This window comes from Gracilinanus agilis, chromosome X, assembly GCF_016433145.1.
Source record: "Gracilinanus agilis isolate LMUSP501 chromosome X, AgileGrace, whole genome shotgun sequence".
NCBI classification, from domain to species: domain Eukaryota; kingdom Metazoa; phylum Chordata; class Mammalia; order Didelphimorphia; family Didelphidae; genus Gracilinanus; species Gracilinanus agilis.
The window spans coordinates 80,995,566-81,006,844 of record NC_058136.1 but is presented as its reverse complement, the minus strand read 5'-3'; the positions used below and the strand labels follow the sequence as shown (position 1 = coordinate 81,006,844).

Here is an 11,279-nt window from a genome sequence, read left to right as displayed (position 1 = left end):
AGAGAGAGAGAGAGAGAGAGAGAGAGAGAGAGAGAGAGAGAGAGAAACTGAAAAAGATACTAAGAGACAGGGACATAGAGAGTAAAGCAGGGAGAAAGAGACAAACAGATGGAGAAATGGAAAGAGTTATAGAGAAAGTAGGAGAAAGAGAAGGAAAAAGACAAGGGTTAAGAGAGAAACAGAAACAGAGAAAATGATAGAGAAATAGAAGGAGAGAGAGAAAGGAATCATGAGGAAAAGAAAGATAAAATGAGAAACAGCTGACCATGGGAGGACTTTTGGAGTCCATGCACACCAGGTGAATAAAATTGCTGAAAGTTGTTGAGCTCTACTAGGTATAGTCACTGACAGGAGTCTGGAGGCCCTGGCTGCCCTTCCAAGGCAGGGAAGACAAGGGAAGCAAGTTGTTGCCTGCAGAAAGCTGGGAACTAACTGTAGGAACAAAAGTTATCTACTTCTAGCAGCAGAACTTCTGTAGGCCCTCATCAGATCCCCTGAGGTCAATCACAGACTGTGTCTGTCAAGGGCAATAGGGACCAGGCCCCTAGTCAGTTTGGTTCAGTCTGAGTTCTGAGTAGGGTTGGGGCCGTCCTGGTCTAGCCAGGACGGGAAGGGAATGGTTGGCGTGGGAGGCAGAGGTGTCATCAGCCTGAAGGGCCTGAGGGCTTCATGGAACCAGGGGTCAAGGACAGTGAGGCGGTTCCCCCTTTGGTGGCCTCTTCCTCCTGGGAGGCTCCTTGATGGGGCTTGGCCCAGAGCCTTCGCCTGATTAACGCTGGCCATGAAGGCCCTGATGGTGGCTGCAGAGACAGAGGTGCTGCGGCCGCTGGCTTCAGGTGAGGATCTTGTCCTCTTGAAGAGGAAAGTGGGCAATGAAGATGGAAGTTCCTGCTTCCTCTACCTGAAGTGTGATCCTCACAGATGTGAAGAAATAGTTTCACCCAGGATTTTAACTGAAGCGAGGAATATGGAAGTGGATGCTAGAGAGGAATATTGTGGAACCAGTAGAGGAGAGAATGTTTGTACTATCCAGAATAATAGTGAAAGTGAGATTACTTTGTATAAGAAACACCTAAAATTAGAATGTTCCACAGACTCTTGTAAAATTAAGCTACTTTCTTTTAGTGATAAACAAAATATAATTGTGAGTAAAATTATAGTACAAGTAATGACAGTTTCTGCAAATTCTTCAACAAGCTCACCTGCTCTAAGATCAAGGATAGATCTAGACAGGGTTCAAACCATGAGGAAATCCATGGGATCAAAATTATCACCAGATGCTCTACAACTCATGAACATGGTTCTATTTCAACAGTGAAATTGTATTCCTTTTGGAGAACAACTTCAATGTATCTTGGGAAAGAAAGACCCAGCTGTTTTTGGAGATGAACATATGCTTGATAAGTTGCACAATTCAACAACTTAAAGTGTATTAGATAAGTCATCCACTCCATCTTTTTCTTGTAAATTTAGATGGACATCTGGAGTGTTCACAGAAGATATAAAAGCTTATATGGACAAAAACACAGAACTTAGTGCTAGAGGAAATATAGGAAATATTTAATATCCTGAAGAGAATAAAACTATACAACAAAACAAGATTCTTCCTGAAAATGAAGAAGATAAAAGCAGGAAGAGAGAAGCACCTGAAGAAGAAACCAAAGCCACTTTCAGCATCTCCTGAGGGCCTAGCAGCTCCAGCCCCTTCCCCCCAGCGGGAAAAGCTGGAGTGTTTCAAGTGGATGTGCCAATTGCTTGAATCTTGTGCCAGATACTTCATTGTCTTCCTCAGAGTCAGACTCAGATTCAGACTCATCAGCTATGTCCCTCAGTGAGGATGAAGCCCCTGGGGAGGCCTGAAGTGGGCAATGGCCCCCACGGGGCCACTCTGGGGAGAATAGGAATGGGTTTCCTCTGCTGAGATGGCCCTTGGGTCCTGCACCCCCACCCCACCCCCCACAGCTTGAACAACATGGGGGGAGACCGCCACCGAGGAGCCCAGAGCCTGATACTTTGCCATTGGTAGTGGGGCCTGACCACCCTCTACACCGGGCTGCCTGGCTTAGAGTCTTCCAGCACCTTGGGCCCAGAGATTTGTGCATCTGCATGAGGGTCCACCAGATCTGGAGCCGATGGTGCTATGAGAAGCGTCTGTGACCTCGAATGGACCTGAGCCAAAAGAAATCACTAACCCCTCCAATGCTGAGTGGTGTGGTCAGGTGGCAATCCCGGGCCCTGGATCTCAGCTGGATGGAAGTTTCCAAGAAGCAGCTCATGTGACTCCTGAACAGGCTGCAAGGCTTGCAGGAGCTGGTGCTGTTGGGCTGCTCTTGGCTCTCAGTCTCAGCACTGGGCTCAGCCCCATTGCCTGCACTGCAGCTTTTGGACCTTCCTTGGATTGAGGATGTTAAGGACTCCCAGCTCAGGTAGCTACTGTTGCCTCCACCTGACACCAAACCACGTCAAATGGAGAGCAGGGGACGCCTGCAGGGGTGGCTGAGCTGCACCTGGCTGTCCTGGAGCTGACAGATGCCTCCCTCCACCTTCACCTACGCCATGATCCCCAGCTCAGTGCCCTTGACCTCAGCCATTGCGCCTATGTTGGGGATCCCAGTGTCCACCTCCTCACAGCCCCCTGGTCCCTTCTGATGCCCTGAGGAGAAGCTGCTGCTCAAGGACAGCTAGTGGGATGCTCCCAACCTCCCCCAGGACTTGCAAGCCCTTATCTTGGGGCCCTTTCCCCAACTTCCCAATACCTCACCCAGGGGCTGGGTCTCTCTACTTTCTGAATTGATTCTCCCACATAGAGACTCAAGAAAAACCCCTACCCCCTGCACTGATATATCCTTGGGGGTTAATGTCTTCCCCTTCCTTGCCCTTGCCTACTTCATTGTCCTGCAGGGAAGTAGGACAGAGGTACTGTCTTGGGGGAGGGACTGGGGGATTTGAAAGGAGGGGAGAAGTCAAGGGGTTAGCATTTAGGTGGAGGGGATTGGGAATGTGGCTGGGGAAGGTGCTGGTGGTGGGGCAATCTGCACATTGTTAATGGGGATCCAGGGGGATGGGGAAGACAGTGGGGGGGAGGGGTGGCAAGCAGACAAAAATAAGCATAAAGGGAACCACATATTTGGAGGAGGGGGAGGGTGGTTAAAAAGGGAAAATAGGAAGTGGGAGAAATGGGCATCAGATTAAGGGCAGCTCAAAGGGAACAACTAAAATTTGGGGTTGGGGAAAGAGGGATGAGGTGAGGCTATAGAGGGAAGAAGGGGGATGGTAGCAAACGATGGGGGAGAATCAGGCATGCCAAGGTCTCCCCCACTTCCCATCCTTATCATCCTAAGACTCTGTCCCTTCCTCTCTCCACTCCAACTCTTGAACCATCACTGACATGGCAGCTAATTGTGGAGGTGGGGGGAGGACAGGGGCCTTTACTGCTGTATAGGGAATTGGGGCCCTGCCAGGGGAGTGAGGGAATCTCCAGACCACCCCACTTCCCTGAAAAATACTTGAACATTCACCTGTAAAAATAAAAGAATTCTAATTCAGCTCAACAAAATTATCTGTGATCTCATATAAAAGAGAGCAACTTTTTTCTATTTATATAAATGATGATCTTAATTATTTTGTTATTTTGAAAGTTATGAAAACGTGCTTAAAAAAAGAGCAATAGGAGCCACAATTGGCTGTGGATTATAGAAACTGGAAAGAATAAGGACTCAGGAAATAAGAAAACCAAACTCTTGATGTGAAGCCATCATCCCCCAAGTACACTTTCTCTCCTGAGGCCACCCCAAGTATAGCAGGAGATTCTAAATGATTAGTACATGGCACAAGCCCAAGCCGCCAAGCTCCAAATTCCTCTACATCACAGTCCTTGGAAGGTGACTGGTGAAAGAGGAGGTGATGGCATAATTTAATACTCTGTAAGTGTGGACCCAGGATGGAGGCATTTCCATTCTCTCATCACCTTGAAGGTGCCCAATCTACCTTTCCCTCTTCTCTGCCCAGTTATTCTCAGAGTGAGTCATTTCCTGACAAAAAGTTGGGGGAGGGAAGCTCCCTAAAGGTCTTCGACTAATAGGGTGAAGAAGTAGCAGGGTCACAAGGCACTTCCTTTATTTATATGAATTCCAAGAACAGGTCTAGGGTTTCTTGCAAAGGCCACCTCAAAGCCTTGTATATGGTGCTCCCATTGGGAACAGGTCCAGGATTGTGCCTTGTGCTAACATCTGTCAATGTGGAATTTTGGATGGCTCAGTTTACCCTTACTTTAGAGAAATCCCAGTGCCAAGTACCCCTATTTTGGGTTGAATATTAAGCACATTTTTAAGGCTTCTCTATTGGATGAAAGTTTTTATCAAATGAAGCCCAGTTTCTTAGTTTGACCTTTGCCTTTGATTTGTTCCAGTTGCAGCTTCTTTATAAACTAGTTACTGGCTGCAAAGTGGTTTACCAAACTATTTGTGATACCTAATCATCCAACAGCTAGTATGTTTTCTCCCTGGGTGGATCTGACACTAAGAGCTGTCTCTTTTCCCAGGGCAATTGGTACTTAGCACAGGGCTTTCTTTATGGGATATGGTTCCTAGGTTCCTAGAGCCTTTGGTTTAGAATGGTGTTTTAACCTTTGACTCTATGTAATGATTAAATATTTGAAGTATATCTCTATTCCTGATTAAAGAGTGGGTCTTATTGATTATTTGGTAATTCTGTGTTATTTCCAAGTTAACACATCCTAACCTAGGTTTTCATATTCTTTTTAAAAACTTCCTTCAAAGACCCTATCAGCCATTTTTCATGTTTATTTCTCCAAAATTTGGACTTGCGAATGAACAATATTAATCCTTTCCCCTTAAAACCGGTTCATTGTAGGCTAAAATCTATACAGTGGTGTCTCAACTTCTGTTTCATCATCATGTTTTACTTCTCTTTCATCTTCACCTGCATTATTTCTCCTTCAAGTGGATTATAAATACATATATGGAGAGATAGAGCCACAGATGTGGATAGTGAAATATCCACTCAGGGATATATTCCTTGGGGTTGTCTTTTGAGGATTTCGTCTAGAGTGTTATCTATGGATTCTTTCAATGTCTATTTTGCCCTCTTGGAGAACTTCAGGGTAGTTTTCTTGGATAATTTCTTGTAGTATGATTTCTAGGTTCCTCTTTATTTGGGGGTTCTCCAGTAGACCAAATTATTCTCAAATTGTCTCTTCTAGATCTGTTTTCAAGTTCATATATTTTCTCAGCATGGTATTTCATGTTCCCTTCTATTATGTCACTCTTTTGAGTTTGCTTCATTATTTCGTGCTGTCTTGTGAGATCCCTGACTTCCACTTGCCCAATTTTGGTCTTTACCAGTTTTCTGTTATAATCCTTTGATTTTCCTTTCCAGTTTGGTCTACCCTGTTTTCATGGTTTCCAGATATTTAATTTTAGCTTCCATTTTGGTTATCATTTCATTTGATTTTCATGGCAACTTCCCGTTATTGGGAGTTTCTATCTTTTAAACTATCAATTTCTTTTTCAGCTATTTCCCACTTTTCTTGACAAATCTCTTTCACCTTTCTCATGATCTCAGATTAGACGTCTTCAAGAGCTTATGGCCAATTTCTCTTTTTGGGGGAATGTATGGATGAGTTTCCTTGTTCATCCCCCCCCCCTCTGCTGTCTCCTCTGTGTTCTGCATTCTTTCTCAGGAAAAATTATCCAGCGTCAGTGCCTTTTTCTTGTTCTTTCTGGTGTTTGAATGTTGGGGATTGCTTGCCATGACTATGCTGGATTTTCCTCCCCAGCCAGAAGTCTGAGTGAGGAGGGCAGACTTTCTGTGTATGTATGGAGCTATGGAGCATTTTTAGCCTGAGGCTAATTTTTCAAGACTCTGAGTGGCCACCCCTCTCAGCTGTATTTCCGAGCCCAAGGTCTCCACTCTCTACCCTCCTGGAGTCTCAAGTCTAGCCCCTCTCTAGGGTACCTCCCTGGTGTTCTTTGCCAGCTGCCAGGAACCTAGATACTGCTCAGGTCCCTCTATTTCTGGCAAGTTGCTTCTGACTTCCACCATGGGTGGGGTGGGGGAGGGTTGATCAGCTTGTATTTTGGTAGAAGCTATTTCACCCCCTATGGCATGGAAGTGCCCAAATCCCATGGACCTTCAATGCTGCTCCCTATTGTGGAGTCCTTTCTTTTCACCTGGATTTGTTTTTGCGTGTCTGTGTTTTTGAGGTAGCCCTTATCAGTCTGTGGTGAAGAATGTAAAGATTTCTGCCTCTTCTCTGTAGCCTTTTAACCTGGAAGTCCCCCTTGGAGCTCCTGGGCTTCTTTTTCTAATTGCTAGAGTCTGTCTTTTAAACTGTTATTTTCTCTTTGCACTACGTCCCACTTTTCTTGCCAAATTTCTCCTATCTTTTTAACTTGGTTCTCAAATTCCAGCAAGATTATTTGGAGGGCTTGTGATGAATTTCCATTTTTTCGAAAAGTTTGGGTGTGTTTGACTGTTTGACATTCTCTAGTGGCTCCTCTGTAGCCTTGATTTTTTTCTCCATAAACTCTATACAGGTTCAATTCCTTTCTCTTGTTCTATTTGGTGTTTGTAGATTGTATTTCTTAGGTGTTGCTGGCCATTGCTTTGTTGACTTTTCCTTCTCTGAAGGCAGGCTCTCTGTGTATTTCTCTATGGAGCAGTTTTGCTTTGAGTCTATTTTTGAAGTCTCCCTGGCTTCTGCTGTGCTCCTCTTCTTCTCTGCTCTATCTCTGTGCCCAATGTCTGCATTTCTTGGCCTCCTTGAGTCCCAACTCTCGCTGCTCTTAAAAGTAAGTCCATAGAGTCGTCAGCCAGGCCTTGAGAATTATAAGAAGGTAAAATGGGAATTATTAACGTTGGACTGGATATTTAAGGTTTGGTTGCCAGAAACTGATTAACTCAATTTTGAAATAAAAGAGACCCAAGTCAGGATGACTTTTATGGTGGCTTATTTACACTTAGGAAGATTGAAGGTAGGGAAATTGAGAGAGAGAAACTGTAGCCCTGACCAGAGGCGTGAACCAGGAATTCAGCAGCCCCAGCAGAGGGGTACAGAGGTTAATTAAAGAAGGTTTCTACCTACAAGGCCTCCCCTAAAAAGAGAGGCCTCCTTGAGGCTTTAGCCTCCAGAAACACCAAGAGAAGAGAAAGAGTCAGCCTAACTTACCCATGTGACAATTCAAAGGGAAGCATTCTGAGGTCTCACCAGAGCTCCTTCAACACCAAGTTCAAAACTCCAAAAGCTGCCCACAGGAAGTTACCATTATATTTAAAAGATATCATCTTTCAATACTTCCTGTGTCCTCCTCCAGGTTCACATGGTCAAAAGGCAGACTCAGTACTCTTTAGGACTTCCCAGGAGGCAGTCCCTTGTTTTTTATTTGTCACTCACTATCACATGTGAGTCACAGACCTCCCCCTCCCCACTTAATTCTAAGTTGGGCGGGGTGACATTATTCCTGGTGGCTAAAGTCTAAAGAATGAATGAGGGGTCACACCCTACACCAATATAAATTCAGAACAGGTAAATGACTTGAATATAAAGAGGGAAACTATAAGTAAGTTAAGTGAACACAGAATAGTATACTTGTCAGATCTCTGGGAAAGGAAGGAAAGATTTTAAAACCAAGCAAGAGTTAGAGAAAATTACAAAATGTAAAATAAATGATTTTGATTATATCAAACCAAAAAGCTTTTCTACAAACAAAAACAATGTAGCCAAGATCAGAAGGAAAACAATAAATTGGGAAAAAATCTTTATAACAAAAAACTGACAGGGGTCTAATTACTCAAATATACGAGGAGTTAAATCAATTGTATAAAAAATCAAGCCATTCCTCAATTGATGAATTGGCAAGAGACATTAATAGGCAATTTTCAGATAAAGAAATCAAAAGTATCAATAAACACATGAGAAAGTGTTCTAAATCTCTAATAATTAGAGAAATGCAAATCAAAACAACTCTGAGGTATCACCTCATACCTAGCAGATTGGCTAAAATGAAATAAGGGGAGAGTAATGAATGCTGGACGGGATGTGGCAAAACTGGGACATTAATGCATTGCTGGTGGAGATGTGAACTGATCCAACGATTCTAGATGGCAATTTGGAACTATGCACAAAGGGCTATAAAAGAATGCCTGCCCTTTGATCCAGCCATTCCATTGTTGGGTTTGTACCCCAAAGAGATCACAGATAAACAGACTTGCATGAAAGTATTTATAGCTGAACTTTTTGAGGTGGCAAAAAACTGGAAAATGAGGGGATGTCCTTCAATTGGGGAATGACTGAACAAAATGTGGTATATGCTGGTGATGGAATACTATTGTCCTCAAAGGAATAATAAACTAGAGGAATTTCATGTGAACTGGAAAGACCTCCAGGAATTGATGCTGAGCGAAAGGAGCAGAACCAGAAGAACACTGTACCCCAGTGACTTATATACTATGGTAAAATTGAATGTAACAGACTTCTGTACTACCAGCAATGGACAGTTCTGAGGGACTTATGGTAAAGAACACTACCCACATTGAGAGAAAGAACTGCAGGAGTGGAAACACAGAAGAAGAGCAACTGCTTGGACACGTGGGTTGAGGTGGACGTGATAGGGGATGTAGACTCGAAACTACCACTCCAATGCAACTATCAGCAATTTGGAAATAGGTCTTGATCAATGACACATGTTTAAATCATTGGAAATGTGCATCAGTTATGGGAGGGGAAGTCGGGGGTTGGAGGGGAAAGTAAGAGCATGAATCATGTAACCATGTTAAATTTTCTAAAAAAATCATTAAATAAAAAAAAGAATGAATGAGGGCGAAGTAATTCCATTTACACAGAACCTAGAGACTGCCCAGGAGAAGTGTGAGTGAGGAGGGTAGGCAAGTCTTTCTATTGAAAAAACTCCAGAGAGGTTTTTGCCCTGAGACCATTTTTTGAGTCCCCACAGTGATGACTCTTGTGTGCAGCCTTGCCTTGTCTATGCTCCCAAGCTCTGGGTTCCTCAGCCTCCTGGTGTCCCAAGTCTCCCTGCTCTTACTGGTAAGCCTGTGGGGTCCTCATCCAATCCGAGAAATTGGAGGATGCTACACTTGCAACAATAACAGCAATAGTAACAATAGCAGGAGCAGGAGCAGGAGCAGGAACAGGAATAGAAAGGGGAAGAAGCAGGCAGGCTGGTGTTATCAACAGGAGTCTGAATTGGCAGGAGCAATGCCAGGGCAGCATCGAAGAACACTGGCTCAAGCAGATGGCATGAAAATTGGCTTATTCCTTCTCCATCAAGAGCCCCCAGCGTAGTCACTCAAACTAAAGCAGCTATGCAGGCATGGCAACTGGGAATCATGGGACAGAAAAAACTGGCAGGAGCAGGACAGCAGCTCAAAAGACAGTTCAGAGATCTCTTGGAGGTTGGGGGGTGGGGGAGTTGTGCAAAACGCATTGGTAGGAGAAACATGGCTTTGCACAATATATCTAGGCTATTTTAAAAAATTAAGAATTTTTTTTCTCCAATTTCAGTGGTTGCCATCTTTGTGTAGATGAAAATTAATATGCAATAAATATATTGTTTCATAATATTTATTAATAATCACCAGAAGTAAAGGAATAAAAAGGCAACAAAATAAAACTATGGACCCATGGCTAATCTACTTGCTCAAATAGCCCACTCCATCAAAGTTGCATTTCAGGAAAGATAGGGCTAGCCATGGAAGATGACCCAATTTATCTCCTGTCTACATCAGCACGTAATGACAGGAAGTCAGTGGGCTCCTGGAAAATGTAGTTCAAAGGCTCAGGATTTCCAATTACACAATTCATTAGCTCAACCAATGTCCTCTTTGGAAAGTATGGTGCCAAGGGGGGCAAGCCTCATCTGGGTGAAAATGAGGTTTGTTTGGACCCCGTTGTCACAGCAACAAGGGCATGTTTGGTAACAAAGCCAGTGACCCCATAGAAGCTGGTCTTAACTCCCATCATCCTGAAGGTCAGGTCAGAACAGAGGCAGCCAAGAGAGAACTGGGAGGCAGAGGAAGACCTTAGTTGGACTTTACCTTGGAGGAGCTAAGACTACTACAAATTTACTGACCTGGTGAGTGCCCTCCTGAGCACTCATCCCAGAGATTAGGAGAGGGGGCAAGAGGGTAGTCCTGCTGGCAGAAGTAGCCTACTTAGTCTCCACTGAGCTTTTTGTCACTTTTAAAGAAAAAGACTGCCTCAATCCCCTGTGGTGTGGGTGGGGTTTGGGGGCAAAGACTTGCCCAAGGTCACACAGTGTCGGGTACTGAAGTCCAGGAAACTTATGATACTGGAATAATTAAATTAATATCCAAGTATTATATTTCATAAGATTCATTAATAATCTTTAAAAACAGAAGAAATAAAAGGAGAAAAGAAAAACCTGAGTAAAGCCAGCTTTCACAGCTGTATGGAAAAAAGAGGGCTGGGTTCTCACAAAATCTTTATCTCCAAAATGTAAGGACATAATGTGAGAAAGAAAGTGGAATGCTGGGAGAGAGAGTCCTGGGATTCAAACTTCTAATTGCACAACACTCACTTAGAATGCCACTCTAAAGGAAAGAAACCCAAAACCACCCAGGGGGCCTGAGGATATGAGAATTTCCCCCCAAAGCTCAGCTGATATGCAAGTGTGACCCAAATTACATGGAACTTCAGCTATCAGTGGATCCCCTCGTCTTCCTAAACCTCAGTTTCTCCATCCATAAGGTGAGTGGGTTAGAGCACTGATGTACCTTTCCATATCAGAAGTCTCATGCTCCCAGTATGTTAAATTTTTACATATATATATATATACATATATATATGTAAAGTATATAGTTAAAAGCAGAATTCAGCAATCATCTCTTTTTAGCCCAACAGAGAAGCCTTTACTGAAGTACAGAGGAAACTGAGCAAGAGAAAAGAGAAAAATGAGGCAGTTTTTGATTAAATCTAGTGTGCTTCTACTTTATCTGATGTTCTTCATTTCCTGTTACATGCAATTCTCACCCACCCAAAAAGGCGGAAATATAAGGTCAGAGATAGAGAAATTGAAAAGGGAATAGAGTAAGGGAGAGGGAGAGTCAAAAATATAGGGAGAGATGAAGAAAGAGGCAGATGGAGATTGAAAGAGAGAGAGAGGCAGAGAGAGAGAGACAGAGAGAGAGACAGGCAGAGAGAGAGAGACAGAGAGAGAGAGGCAGAGAGAGAGATGAAGAGAGAGAGAGAGAGAGAGAGAGAGAGAGAGAGAGAGAGAGAG

At 43.7% G+C, this 11,279-nt stretch overlaps 2 pseudogenes; both read left to right on the top strand.

Moving 5' to 3' along the window:
* The first annotated feature begins 669 nt into the window (after positions 1 to 669).
* Positions 670 to 1,621, top strand: LOC123253819 (annotated as a pseudogene).
* A 1-nt stretch (position 1,622) lies between these two features.
* Positions 1,623 to 2,657, top strand: LOC123253818 (annotated as a pseudogene).
* The last annotated feature ends 8,622 nt before the right edge of the window (positions 2,658 to 11,279 follow it).